Here is a 16,060-nt window from a genome sequence, read left to right on the forward strand (position 1 = left end):
TGGGCAGATTACAGCTGTAAAAATCTGCATCAGATAGATGTTTAGATGTGACTGATGTTTCAAACTGATATTTGATGACATATTTATTGTACATTTTTATTGTAAAACTCATCTGAAATGTGATGGTGCACAGTAGAAACACATATTGTGGTCTGATGAGTCAACCTATCAAGTTGTTTATGGAAATAACAGACATGTTTCTGGGTAAAATGAGGAAAAGATTATCCATATTGTTACCAGCATAAAGTTCAAAAGTCAGCGTCTGTCACTGTAACAGGGGCGTGTTTGTGCACATGACATGGGTTAATTGCAAATCTTTACACATCTCTATACACATTTTGGAGCAACATATCCTGCCTTCTAGATGACATGTTTTTCAACATCACAACACCAAGCCACATTTTACACGTGTTGCAACAACATGGCTGTGTAATCAGAGAGTGCAGGTACTAGATTGGTCTGCCTGCAGTCCAGACCTGTTTCCCATTGAAAACTTGTGGCAAATTATGATAATAAAACCATGAAGGCCTCATGTGGCTAAGAAGCTGAAGACTTGTATGATGGAAAAATGGTCCCAACATATTTACAAACACTCATAAGTTAGGACAGTGAATATCATGCTTTTGCAATTGAGAACAGATAAACAAATTTTACTGTTTACTGCTTTCTGTTTTTATTAGCATTTGACACACTGGCACAACTTTTCTGTTTGTAGATGCTTCTGTCAGGAGGCTACGACCAGGCCATGGCAGGACAACAATCCAAAACATATTTCCCAACCAACACTAAAATGGTTCACTGACCACAGAATAAACTTTTAGCAGTGGGCATCCCAGTCCTCTGATCTAAACCACATTGAAAACTCTGTCGGATGAGTAAAAATCAAAGATTCTGAAGGAACTGGAGAGATCCATCATGTATTAAAATAAGGAGGAAACAAGGATGGTGGTCTTAATGTTATGCTGAATATATTTTTTTTAAAAATAATGTCACCTCATAAGTTTAGTGTGAGATCAGTTTGTGTTCATCTTTGCTAAGGGTGGTGTTAATTCTGGAAGGCACTGGACTTTGGTCATGCTGTATGATAAAAATTAGGATGCAAAATGCTGATCATCAGCACAACATGTCTCTTACTCAACCTTGTAGGAAAAATACTGTGTCGTTGTCATGTCTAAAAATAAAAGAACACATTATGTTCTGGCCTAAAACAGCAGAAGTTGCCTGTGCTTCCTCTTTCTTGTTCCTTTGTGAAACATGTTACAATGTGACAAGCTTGATCTGACCACTTCGTGCCTGGGATTTTTTAAATTAAAGTGACAATTCTAATATGTATCTGAACACTGGTGTTTCTGAAAATGTCATCTTTGTATCAGGTTAGGCCTGTAGCTGTAAATCAGTAAGCAGAAATTCCTCACTTGGCACACAATCAAGCCATTTCTTTCATTTTTTTGAAGTTGCTGAAAACGCAGTCTTTCATGACAGCGCCAGATGGACTTCAAACAAGTAATTACAATTCTGTTTTTGTTGAGTCTAAAATAAGTTCCCACTTGTGTATTTTGAAATAGTGCGCATGACACGGCAAGTGCATGGCAAGGAACAATTCCCCTTTAAGAGCTGTGCGGTCGAGTCGACTATTTGAACAGGTGTGTGAATTTTGAGAGGGAAGTATGAATGTGAGTGTAGTTTGAATAGGGCACTTTTTTTTTTTTTGGCAGGCCCCCTCCCTGACATACAACTGCCCTTTCTGGAATCTAGAGCAGCAAATTTCTCTTGCCCTGAATGAAAAAAAAAAGATCCATCATGGAAAATTACATGACATGAAATGATAGGGTGAACTTGAGCTATGTACAATACACTATAAAAAACGCGTGCCACAACAGGTCAGAGCACTCGGAGCAAGAAAAGACCGGCTTTGACTACTTCTTGACTGAACCTATAGTTGTTCAACTGCTAGGCCTATACAACTGACCTATACAACATAAAGACGAAGTGAAAAGAATTAAACTAACAAACAAGAATACTTCAAAATTATTGTTTGGTTTGTTATGCTATGCTATTGTTTGCTATTTCTGCTATTTATTGTTTGAAGTTATGCTAAACCTGAAGAATATAGTACACTCTTAAAAAAGATGGTTCTTCAAGGGTTCTTTATATATATATATATATATATATATATATATATATATATATATATACATACATCATCTAAACCGCTTATCCTTGTGGGTCACGGTGGGGTGCTGGAGCCTATCCCAGCTGTCATTGGGCGGAAGGCAGGATACACCCTGGACAGGTCGCCAGTCCATCGCAAATGGACAAAATGTCTTCATATATATATATCTTCTGCTTCTTCACAGAAGTGCTAACTTCTCGAAAAGCAGCACAAACTGAGTCACAGATGTGTAGTAGAGTGGGCTGTAGTCTTGCACGTAGCTATCTGTGCTCTTTTGCTTTTCCAAAATGGGTCCTACCCAATGTCACTGTTTGACCATGAGGAACAGGATATCCTTTTGCACTTGAAGACATTTTGTCCATTTGTTTGTCTTTCACAGTGCTACAAAACACATAAAAAATCAATTTAAAAATGAATGTGTAATAATAAAATGTGTAGTGGGGTCATGGATGGCTAATGTAGGGGAAAGTGAACACATTTACCTTATATATATATATATATATATATATATATATATATATATTATATATATATAAAGCTAAATGTGTTCACTTTCCCCTACATTAGCCATCCATGACACCACTATTACATAATGAACTAAAACTAATAAGCTTTGTGTTTGTAAATCTGCTCCATTTCTTTAGTTATGACATCTGAACAAACCTCATTAAATCTGAAGAACCATTTTGGTTCTTTCGCTGTCAAAGAAGTACAATATGGAATCAAATTCTAAGGCATCTGGACTGCAAGTCATCCTGCTAACTTTATTCATTCATGTAGTCAGCCTCATTGGGAATAAAGGAATGCTTTGGTTTAAGAAGAAAAAAAGAGTCTATTTATGGACTTCTGAAAGGAGCCCAACTTTGAGGTCACTGGAAAATATAGGGGGGTTCACGGTCATTTCTTTATAGATTCTTAAAAGTTACTGTATTTCTGACCACGCACTGACTACAGTGCAAACAATAACACTTCTGATTCAAGCAAAACAACATGGTTCCATTATGCCATTCAGAGGTGGCGCAGCTCTAAACCACTTCAGTAACCACAGTGTACTGCCTGCCTCATTTGTTTCCACCTCAGTGTAGCAAAACTCTTCCACTCAAGCACTTACTTCAGGGTTCAGTAATGAGAGAGGAAACTAGTTTAAAAGAAATAAAATATACCGGAAACAAATGTAAGAGAAAATTAACATCAACAAGGTCTTAAAAATACAAGTTGTTTCATGACTTAAAAGTACAGTCCTAGGAAAAAACTTTTAATTGATGTAGCTTTTATAGTTCACAGAGGTTCTTCAAACCTTCTCATTTATTTAAATGATTATTTAAAGTGTCCGTTAGTGGAAGGTTCTTTAGGGAACAAAAAGTGGTTCTTCTAAGGCATCGAGCCCCAGAAAAGTTGTTGCTTAAGTAAATAAACATATAGACCAATGAATGGACAGATGTATGTAAAAAATGAAAAGCTGCAAAGTAACTTATTACACAGCTTGAGAACACTAGAATTCATCCAGCTCGTTCTTAGTTTAGTCAAAAGGTCTTCCAACTTAGTTTTGTATCTCAGTTACTAAGCTGGGACTCATTACCCATTACACAGTCCCACCAGGCATTTTCTCCCCTTGGGCTCGTAGTTATGGATGGCTGTGGCATCGCTGGGCTTTTTTAAAGGCCCCTGAGATCCATTAATGACATTTATGTGTTAAATTCATGTTTACATGACCATTTTCCAACATCTCTTTGTCCCTCAGAATTAAACAGGCTCTTTTTGTTACTGTGCCTTTAAGACTGATATATGTAAATGAGTTCTGTTCTGATTGGCTGCCCTGTATTGTGCCTCATTCAGAAAGCAATCTGGGCTGAAACACTCTTTATAACTTCAGTGTGAATGGGTAGAGCTAATCTGCTGTAGGCTGAATAGGCGGATATATGCAATTATGCTGTTTTTCATGACATTGCAGAACAGTGATTTCGAAACATGATGTTTTTGCAGCTTAGTTTCCATATATGCACCGGGGTGAAGAGTATGTTTTCAAACTTTAACAGTGTTTACATGTTATATAAAACTCTTTTATTTAAAAAAAGTAAGGAAAAATTGGTTTTCCATTATATGCAGTATTTAAAATAAATATTTTTACAGTGTAGTAAATATTTACAGTGTGGCAGTGCCTAAAAGCTCCATATGCTGACAGAAAGGCAGATTTAACTGTACATGCCTGTACATATTTACTAAATGTCTGAATATAACCCCCTATGAGGAACTTGAATGTATATTTTCATTCGCTTTCTATGGCTACCTCCTACTCAGGCATACGTACTTGCATTTAAATCATAAGACGATCACTATTTAAAGAGAGGAATTCTTTTGTCATTTTTTTCCGTCATGCACCATGATGCCAGTGGCTCATTAGGTTAAGGTTTGTTGGGATCCTGGTGTGTTTCATGGGTGGGCAGCAGGGAGAATAGCCTGCTACTGAAGGGCTCTCTAAGTGTCTTTCTTCTGACCACTGCTGTTCTGGTCTTGAGCAAGGCTCTTAACCCCAAGCTCCTTTAGAGCATGGCAACATGAAGCTGTGGTCAAAATTCTAAGAATATAAATGACTACCACTCATCTGTTAACATTACAAAACTCAACCTCCCACACAGAGCTCTGATGTGACAAAATCCAACTTCAGGTTTGGAGACCGTATAATTAATGAGTTTAGTTAACTGCAGATTATATAAAGGGTAAGTTATATAAGGTGTGTGGCCTTCAGATGGTCTGACACGAAGAGATAGTCAGTACATATTTTTTAGAAGAAGAAACCCATCTGAATAAACCGTTCAATGGCCTGCTTTGGACAGGCAGCCAAATAGAGTCTAAGTTGTATAGTAACCTGTTGAGACATCAAGATAAAAGCTACTACTGTCAAATATTTGTAAAATGTTTGGTAACACTTTATTCAGGTGGTCAGTAGCATATATGGTCTTTAATCTGCACAGAACTGAGTATCTATTAACATCACCTTAACCTTTCTCAAACACTTAAACCTATACCCTGACCATAGTTCTGACCCAACACTCCAGTATCACAATAAGGTTTTTGACTCATAACAATAGTGGAACCCTTTGTGGCAGTATATACATAAATGAGCAAAAGATTACATAAGTAAATATGTAAATATGGTGTTTCTCTGCAGAAATGTGTTCTCTGTAGAGCGTGTGTAAACAAAACATGTAGTTTTAATGTAGTTTCAACAGGGGCACCCAAACTTTTGCAAATGACAGTAGAACCATTTTTAAAAAGGTCTTTAAGGAACCACATCATAGAAAAGAACCATTTAGATTATTTAAACATTCAAATGGTTCTTTGAGTTCAATTAGGAAAAATGAGGGAGAAAAACTCTCCAAATCAAGGCATGTCTTAGCTGGACTGTTAAAAAATGCCCACACATAGCAGCTTATGCCTTCTTTGGGGCTCTTTGAGTTGTCATGGTTCTATGTATAACTGTAGGCTTTACTAACACACCTTTGAAGAACCTCATTTTTAAAGATGTAAACTTGACATTGTTGACATCACCAGATTAATAATTTGAGTATGTGTTGATAATCTGTAAAGGCCTATAAGCAGCAAACTGTGGCTATTAGAGCTAGGCCTTTAGTTTAGGTCATAAATATCAATACGTCTGTATGTTGCAGTTTACAGTGACTCCTGCCACCACTGTTTTTCATTTCTATCAACTGACTGAAACCTGGTCAGACTACCACTTGTATTCGCAGACAGTGATGTATCTAAAACTTACAGAAGTTTTTCTCTCAAAATCTAAATTCACGTGATTGGTTGATTCCTCTGTCTGTTCTTTATTATGTCAGTGGCTAATCAGTCACAAAAGGCCTTCAGTCCTGCACCTGAAGGCCTAATCAATGGGAGAGCAAGCAGGGCTATTTTCCATTGGCTAAGATTTCAATTTTTGTGTTCCCAACCAAAAGTCAACAAAATGGTGAAATACTCCATGAAATAGGAGAATTAGCACAATATCTGTAGAGTTTAAATACAAAAAACATTTTGATTTTATTAACCCCTTAACAAGCCATGTGCCTGCCAGCAGGCTCGAAGTTTTATTACACACTTTTATAACCTAAGAATAGCTCCATTAGTTTGCACTGAAGTCTCTATAGTTACTGAATAATAAGACTTTGTATGAAACAAACCTGGAATATTAAAAATGAACTATAAATTACAAAAAACATTTTCTAAGCCTAATGATTTCTCTGAAGGAGAAGAAGGTCTAGAAGGCCCTAAGTGGAGTCAAATGATGCAAGATGAGTGACCTGTCAGAAGTCAAGTCAAGTCAAGTCAAGTCAAATTTATTTATATAGCGCCTTTTACAACAGATGTTGTCACAAAGCAGCTTTACAGAGAATCCGGGTCCACGCCCCCAGTGAGCAAGCCTTGGCGACAGTGGCAAGGAAAAACTCCCTCAACAGGAGGAAGAAACCTCGAGAGGAACCAGACTCAAAAGGGGAACCCATCCTCCTCTGGTCGACACCGGATAACAGCACAGACACAAAACAGTATAAGAAGAGAGTAAATACTGTTCAAATGAGAAAGGCTGGTGGGCATGTCCACAATGGATCAAAACCATTACAAATTTTGAAGAATTTGAAAGAAAATTCACCCAACTTAAACGACGCTACGTTTTTATCAAGGACCTTTTCTCCCACACACTCCATCTACGTTTGTGTTTTCTCCATATACTCTCCCAAAGGCAAAAGACACTTCAAAATTAAGGTCAAGGAACAAATCGAGTTTCAGGTTGCCCTCGCTAAGTAGAGGGGACGCTACATCAGCAAAACCCAAGTCTGCACTGACATCAGCTGTGAAGTCACACTTGTGACATTTCTGTGTTTACAGAGCTGGGCCCGGTCAAAACAGAGCGTATACATCACATTGCTAAGCAGCAAGCTGGTGCTTGCATCACACATTTACGCAATTTCCCTGAAGAACTAGGACAACCTCTGCAATCCATTCAGTTTATACACTGCCTTCCGAGAGTCTCCCAACATTCCAGTGTTTTGAAACTGTTTGCTTCAGCGTTTACAGGTCAATGAGAGAAGCAAGTGATGAGATACTATTCATATTTGATTTGTAGCTATATCAAAAACTTGATCACCTTTTTTTTTCACATTTTTACCTTTTATAAGGCTGAGCTTATTGTGGCTCCTTCTGTACACTGTGGAAAAGATTTTTTTTGCATTCGGGAAAAAGTAATAATTGATATAAAACCATTACATTAAAAAAATCTCTTTCAAATCCTCTAAAAAAAGCCTCTTTAAAGAACTTTCCATTGAATGGTTCTTTAGGGAACCAGAAGTGGTTCAACTATTACCACCTTGGCACATTTAAAGGGGAATTTTGCTGATTTTTCTAAATGTCTGAATAATTCAGTCATTGTGATATAATTCAGAGTAGTTTAATGTTAAATGATTCACTGTAGAGAAACTCAGATTACTTTACTGTGGTGGTGACAGGAACCAGGAGGTCACAATGTCTACAACACAAATATAGACATTTACTTGACTATTCAGTATCACCATAAAGTTTGGTAATTATCTTAAATATCTGTAGAGCAACTATGAGGAACCATAGTTGTGACCCTGTGACCAAAGTGTGACCCTGAGTTTTTATATGTAATGCTGATCATGGCAAAATAGTGGAAATGTGAAAAATACAGGGTTTTTTGGGCTGCCATTGGCACTATGCATGACCACTCAAAAGTTTGGGGTCACTGATTTCATTCATGTAATACCAATTTCTTTAAATATACATGCATAAAAAGAATCTATGATTAAACTAATTTCTTACAAATTTCAAACAGTTTCTAGTAACTTGTCCAATGAAGACTTTTGGATGATAAACTGAGCTGTAAGTGATTTCATGTTAACTGAGAAACCTGTACAGCATTGAGAATGAACATATAAAGAAATGGACATCCACAATGCCTAATATTTGACATCTTGCCAATTAATCAGCTATTCATAGTATTATTGTGACAACAAATTCCAATAAACAGAAAGTTAAAGCTTATTTAATAATACTTCCATATTTCTTACCATGTCCTAACTTTATGTTGTTCCCAAAGTACTGTAAACTGTGAATAAAATATTGGTTTAAGGTTTGGTGTCTACACTGTATGAGTTCTTACTAAATAATAATTATTATTATGACCAGTGACCCCAAACTTCTGAGCGGTAATGTACCTCTTTGCCATGAATGGATTTTCCGAAATAAGTTTTATGACAAAATCCTGCCTCAGAACAACATCTCAGGCATCAGACAGAGCATCCTTAACTATTTCCTGTAATAACTTTCTGTGAGGGAGCTTTTAGAGGCATTAAATGCTTCAGACGTCTAGTTCCTTATCACCACGGCTGTAAACAATTCCAACTCTATAAGTTTCCCTAAAAGAGAGCATTCAACATCAAACCACTTTGAAAGACTTTGTTTACATTGTAACAATTTAAATGATGCAGACAGTGTTCCAGCATGAAATGAAGCTATCGATGGTTGAAGAAATCTATATTGTGTGTAATTTTGTTGCTATGGAGGTTCCTGAGCTGCAGTTCCACACAAACTCGCTGAATGAATTCACTATAGTCACTTAATCCTCTTGTAATCATATAGTCTATTATCTTCTGCGTGATCCCTTTCAGAAGGTGCCTGACAGCTTTACACAGTTTGACAGATGAAATGAGAGTGTGAAATGAGGAGCTAACAATGATGAGACCTGTTCCTTTGTAAGTTAAGGGAACCACCTTTAAAACGAAAGACAGACTTGAAGTTCTGACTACAGCGCACATTCAGTCTGTGGCTGCTCAGTCAGCAAAACAGATTAGACATTCGGATCCATTTACTCAGCTGAGTGGTACAAAATGTTCTCAAAGGATTTTACGCTTCCAGCCGGAGTTGATCTTTTTTCCTCTCTCGTTTACGTTTTTATGGCCAGGCGACTCAGACACATCTCGGAAAGAACACAAGTGGGCACATTTTAACCCCTTATTTACTGCCACTGGGTTCATATTACATATACATATTTGTTTTATAGTAGTTATGAAATTTTAGTGGTGGGTAGTTTTATTCACTTAAGTGAACTATTTATGGATTTTTACTTCCATGAGTATTAATAGTTCTACTTCTTCTTGAGTAAAGTTACTTTGTACTCAGTTTTAGTTCTTCACATTTATTTACTGGTTATTTTTGTGTTTCATTGTGTTAGGTTACACCGGTGACAGCATATGTACTGCTGTGCGACTGGACACACCTCTGACTTTTGAGCTTTTAGTTCCCTTTTAGAAGGTGTTTTTCATTTAGCTACAAGTTTTTAGTTTAATTTTTAGCTTTTTTAGCGTTTAGTTTAGTTACTTGTTACTTTTGTGTTTAATTGTATTAGGTTACACCAGTTACAGCATATGTACTGCTGTGCAACTGTTCACACCTCTGACTTTTTAAGCTTTCTGAGATTTTATTTTAGATCAAAAAGAACAAAAAAGAATAACACCTAACACATTTTTGAACAAAGTTCCTATGCTGATAGATGCTGGGTGTACTAAGAAGTTCCACTGCTTTTAGTGCCCTTTCAGAATGTGCTTTTAGTTTAGTTCGTAGATTTAGTTTAGTTATTTTTACCTTTTTTTAGCTTCAAGTTTAGTTACTTCTTCTTTTTTGTTTTAATTGTATTAGGTTACACCAGTGACAGCATATGTATTGCTTTGTGACGGGTCACACATCTGATTTTTGAGCCTTTAATTCCATTTCAGAATGTGCTTTTAGTTTAGTTACTAGTTTTTAATTTAGTTATTTTTAGCTTTTAGTTGGTACTTGTTCTTTTTGTTTAATTGTATTAGGTTACACCATTGACAGCACATGTATTGATGTATGACTGCTCACACCTCTGACTTTTTGAGCTTTTAGTTCCCTTTCCATAGGTGCTTTTAGTTTAGTTACTAGTTTTTGTTTATTTTTAATTTTTTTTTAGCTTTTAGTCAAGTTACTAGTACTTTTTATGTTTAATTATATTAGGTTACACCAGTGACAGCATACATGCTACTGTGCGAGTGGTCACACCTCTGACCTTTTGAGCTTTTAGTTCTTTTTCAGAAGCTGCTTATTGGTTAGTTACTAGTATTTGGTTTAGTTATTTTTATCTTTTTAGCTTTTAGTTTAGTTACCAATACTTTTTGTGTTTTGTTGTATTAGGTTACCCTAGTGACAGCACATGTACTGCTGTGCAACTAGTCACACACCTGACTTTTTAAGCTTTCTGAGATTTTATTTTAGATCAAAAGGAACAGAATATGATAGGTGCTGGATGTACTAAGAAGTTCCACTGCAGTTCTGTAAGCTACTCAGAGTTTTCGTCCTTCAACTCAAGTCATTAACTTGAGTTATTATGAGTTAAGTCTGAGTTTAAGTTATTCTGTCCACTTCTGCTGAGCAACAAGCCTTAAAATTAACATCTGAATTATGAACGTAGACATTACAGGGTTAAGCTGTGCTGTTCTGGTAGAGCTTAAATGTGCACATTATGAAAACCATGTTTTCCACTCAGCACGTAGAGAACAACATTGTGCAATTCATTCATGTACTTTTTTAAATGCTCCGGGCACCAGGACAAATCCACACACGCAGTCAGAAGAGGACCCTGAAAAACAGGGCTGAGTGGATGAGTGGAATTGCCGTCTGCCCGCCACTCCCTCTTTCCTAAGGGGGGTGCGGTAGGGTGGGCTGGGGTGGAGGGGGGGCTGTTGGTTCTGAGACACATGTGGGAAGTGGAGGTGCTGTGTGAGAATCACAAAGACGGCCATTCAGCTCTGAGAGGATTTGAAACCAGCCACAGCCCAGCTCGCCAAAACATCCCCCTCACCACAGGCACTCCCCCCACTCCAAACGCCACCCTCCAACTTCCTGTTCTATCCATCTGTAGGTCCACTTCCTCTCAGCCTGTGCCACCACCCCAAAGCTACTCGCCATCTGACAGGCTTAAAACAAACCGTCTGCTTTAGAGCGGCTCTCGGCTCAAGAATCAGTTCACAAGAAAACGAAATGTTATATCAGCAGTCGTAACAAAGCCTCGTATCTCTGAAATAGCAACTTTATACAAGAAGGAATGAACACTGTTAACTTCAATGTACGTTTATGTGATGAGATTTTATTTCAAGTGATATTGGATCATTTCTATTTGGCCTGTTCATTATGAAACACAGTGTACACACAATGTAAAAAGCAGCCGTTTTCAAAAAACATAGAAATAAACAGACAAGATTTGATCTGTCAGTGATGTTATGTTGTCAGCATATTCCAAAATATACATATATTACAATATATTTTCAATATATTGACACTCTTGTAACACAACTTTCTTTAAAATAGAATATTTACAGGAGAGGATTTAATGTTTTTAGTTTTTCATGTGAGTTTATGTTATGAGATTTTATTCCAAGTGATTTTGGACCATTTCTATTGGTTCCTTGATCATGAAATGGTTATGCAAAAAGAGCAGCCAGTTTTATATGAAATAGATATAAAAAATATATAATTCTTTAGAAATAACAAGGTTTTGATACAACAGCGATGTTGTCAGCAAATAATTTGTCATGTATTTTCAATTGATTGTCACTGTTGTGACAAGACAGTACAAGTTTACAGGAGAAGTGAAGTGTTTACACAATGTAAACGGTAAATGGTGTTCTCAGATAGTGTAAATAAATAAATAAATAAGAAAAATATGTGAGGTTTCGATATGATAACTTTGTTTTTGTACGTTTTTGCATATTTTGTTTTGGTTATTTGTGGACCGAGTCATTATCTGATCTTTGTTTCTGAATAAGCTGGTTATTGATACTGTTTTTGGGTTTAGGGACTGCTGAAGTGGGGGGAAGGAAGGGAGTCGAGGATTTGGACATTTAAGAAACCTCAGTGCATACCATTCATTTCAAGCACTGAACGGGAGGAGATATAGGCTTGTAAAGTACACAGATAGACGTCATGAGGAGGTATTGCGCAGTCAAGCCGACCTAACAGACCAAACTCCAGGGAAACACCCTGCTTCGTTAAGCGGAATTGGCTAATCAGCACTATTTTCTAGGAACAATTTAACAGATCTGTATTTGCATAGGCGTAAATGAGTTTCTTTTGAACCATCCTGGAAACTTTGGAAGACAGCTTTGGTGAGATTGTTAATGCTTAATGACCGTCATGAAGTGTCGTGGTAGGACACCTAAACGTCAACCTTAAAGGCTACGCAGACCAGACACACACATCCACAAACATTTGTAGCTGTCATTAGAATGTCTAGAGAAACAAAATGAACCAGAATGAATGGAGAAAACATTATTTGGCGACTCCTATGCCACTAATATGTAAGTTATGTAGGTATGAGAATGAGGAACTGAACTTTGGACCCACATACACAGCCTTGCAGTTCAGGGCCTGAACTGAAGGTGACAGTGTTCTGCAAATGTCAGAGACCACCCTTCACTGGTTTAATTTCCAGTCAAATACAATCACCAATACAATCACCATCAGATAAACAGTATTCAAAGCTTTCTCCTTTGAGAAAAAATCAAGATCCACACTTGCTTTAAATCTGAAAAACTCCAGGTGTTTCTGTCCATCCTTCCACTGTGAGAAGACAACTTAACACTATGAGTCTGAGAGGATGAGTAGCCACCAAGAAGCCTGAGAAAAGGAAACAGACAACAAAGTAGTTGCTGGTGTTCTCATAACAGTATACTGACCACCCCAGAGAATTACTTGGATTGTGAGAAGAGGAAATGCAACCAACCTCTAAGACTAAACTTTGGAAGTGAGTAAAAATATTCCTGCAATTTTTTTTGAAAAACTGGAAGCCAGTAACCTGAAAAGGAATAGAGGCTGTAATAAAGTTAAACAGTAATACTGAAAAAAAAAAACTGATGCTCGATTTAGTTGTGTATTTTCCTGGTAAATGTTCTGTTCTTGTGAAAACAACTTGTTCTTAACAACCATTTTGACTGGAAATGAAATAAATGAAACATTTGCACAGTACTGTAGATGACACACACTGTCTCAGAGAAAATGATAAACGATTAGACACTCCACTGCCGGTTATCTGTGGTCATCCCTGTGACCTCTAGTACTTACTTTAACAGCTTTCAACATATATGTGTGTCTACATGGGAGCAGCCTTCGGCGTGCCTCATGCTCCGTGCAAGAAGGAAATGAATAAGCATGAGCAGTTTGTACGGTAATGACCTCCAGCCATATGAACACTATGACAACATAAGGTATACGACTTTACAACCATGAGGACAAACTATTCAGCTGTTCCATCTATCATGACATTAGACCCTCTTTGAAACGCCACCAGAGGCTAAATAACGAAGCAGGAAAAAGTCAAGGCTCATGTGAGTGTTCATGTGTTGTGTTGATGTGTATGTGTTAAGCAGGCCACACTTCCTCTTTTGTGTGCTTCTGGCATGTACGTACATATTAGAGGAAATGAAGCAAGAGGGAAAGGAAGTGAAACTGGTCAATCGCATGCTCATGGCTGCTGTTCTGGCCAGACATGTGCTACAATAAGACCAAGATGGAGTGCTGGCGCTCATGAGTTGGGCTGACTGCGTCATTGTATCAACACCCAAATATATCAAGACCTATAGGCCAAGACATCTACAGGAGTTTTTGTTGTTTTTTTTCCACTTCAGTTCCACTTCTAATGTACCAAAAACATTCATTCATTTCTGCATGACAGTTCTCCAACTTCTGTTCATTCCTTTGAATGAAACAAGCTGTTTGTGTTACTGAGACTAGTATATGTAAATGACCTCATGACGTCACAAAAACAACAAATTCAGAACAACTTTGCAGCTTAGTTTGCACGTACAGCCTGTACGGATTGGGGAATTTATTCTAAAAAAAAAAGGATGTTTTCCTTCACATAGGCCCTTTAACAAGTCATTTACAGCCAGTTAATCAGCAGGGATATTTTCAGTTAAGTCATTTACAGTGTCGGTTAAAACTCTGACGGTACTTGTTCGTAAAACTTTATGTAAATGCTTGAAATTACATCACATTAACGATGAACAGAATAAAACATAATGATTACCAAAGAAATGTTCAAGAAAGCCTCTAAAGTTTGGCTTCCCTTAATACCAGCTAAACCATGAGGCAACAGTTAATGAGTTTCAGCCTCCGTTTGTCTTCCCAGATTCATTAAATTCGGGTGTTAATAGTTAATATCGTTTAAAGTGTGAGCAGTTATGGAAATTTTGTGGTGAGTAACTAAAATACAATTACACAGGAACCTACAAAACCAGTAGGGCTCTAAATATGTTGTTTTATGGCTTTACACCTTAAATAAAATAAACATAATCTGAGTTACACAACATTCTACAAAGGCAAATCTTTTTACTGTGGCCTCTTTCTTCTTGTAGGGCTTTAAACGAGTAAGATGCTCATGATTGTACTGTCCTCTAGTGGTAGATACGCTTACCTGCCTCACTCCAGAGAGCACTGCTCAGTCACAGAAGACTCATAGTGTTGATATCTATGAAGCTCTCTATCTTGTCTCCACCTTTTATTTTATTGTTTATTGTACATTAGGTTACAAAAATGTACAAATATGCATCTTTTTCCTGGGAAAAACTTCAGACTGTGCCTTCAGCATGTGGAAGTAGCATGAGGAAAGATCGATAGAGGAAGGGGGAGAACTTTGAGAACTTGGGCTGGAGCTCTAGGCAGCTTCTGCCCATAGCTAGAAGGCCAGATCCCACCCCCAAAAAGCCTGGCTGAGCATCTCAGTTGTACAAATTCATGCACTCCAGGCCAAGAAGACTTCAATCTGCCATCCAAAAGAAGGGATATGCAGTCGAATAGAAAAGTTTAGGCACCCATGGCAGGGTCATAGCCAGAATATTTACAGTGGGGTGGCCAGGTTAGACCCAGTGTTTTCAGTGTTGTGGCAAACTACCTGCAAAAAAATGAAATAAAAGAGTTAATAACATTCTTCTGCGCTTATATTAGGCTATATTACTAAAATAATGTAGTAGAGAACAAAAACAGCACAGACCTGTTCTATGCTGGTCTGCTACTGGGTTAGCTTGTCACCAAGCATAGTCATACTGGTTGACCACCATACCAGCATTTAAAACACAACATATCTGGGTTTTGCTGGTGACTGGGCTTGCTGATCTACGCTGGTTTTTATAGCAAGCCTGGTAAACCTGGTAAATTTTACACTGATTTTGTTCCTACTTTAAATATAGTTCAAAAATAGTGGTAATTTTGTTCCGTGTATCATTTCTACTGCTGAATACTGTGTCATTGGTTAAGATAATGTGATCCACAGCACAAAGTATAATGAAACAAAAATACTGTACTATATTGATGTAGAAATATATTTAGGACCCTTTAACCGTGCTTCCCAAATTGAGAAGTTCAATGTTCACTGCTTCTTCAAGCAAAATGAACAAAAGCTAACGTTCAGGTTTTGACCAGTATTCACGAGGAGTGGCACTGGCCACCTCTGGCCCACCCACCTTTTTTTTTCAGAAGTACAACAGGCTCCTGGTCAGACTCCATGTTTTGCTGATGAAGTGAGAAAAAGTCTCATCCTCTTTAGAGAACACGGCTGTGTTTTAATGCACATTTACTGTTTATTTGATGAATTTAGCATATTGAAAAAAGGAACATAAAATGTGGCCTGTGCAAATGTTATGGCACAGTATATATATATTATGTTTCGTTATTTTCCTATAGATTAAACCCAGCAAATATATACAAATCGTGCACTAAAACGTGCAGAAAAATGTCATGTTTAAGTGTGCTCCTTCTAGAGGATGTGTTAACTTATTTTTACTTGGAACATGTAATTTAGCC

This window comes from Colossoma macropomum, unplaced genomic scaffold (genome assembly GCF_904425465.1).
Source record: "Colossoma macropomum unplaced genomic scaffold, Colossoma_macropomum, whole genome shotgun sequence".
Lineage (NCBI taxonomy): Eukaryota > Metazoa > Chordata > Actinopteri > Characiformes > Serrasalmidae > Colossoma > Colossoma macropomum.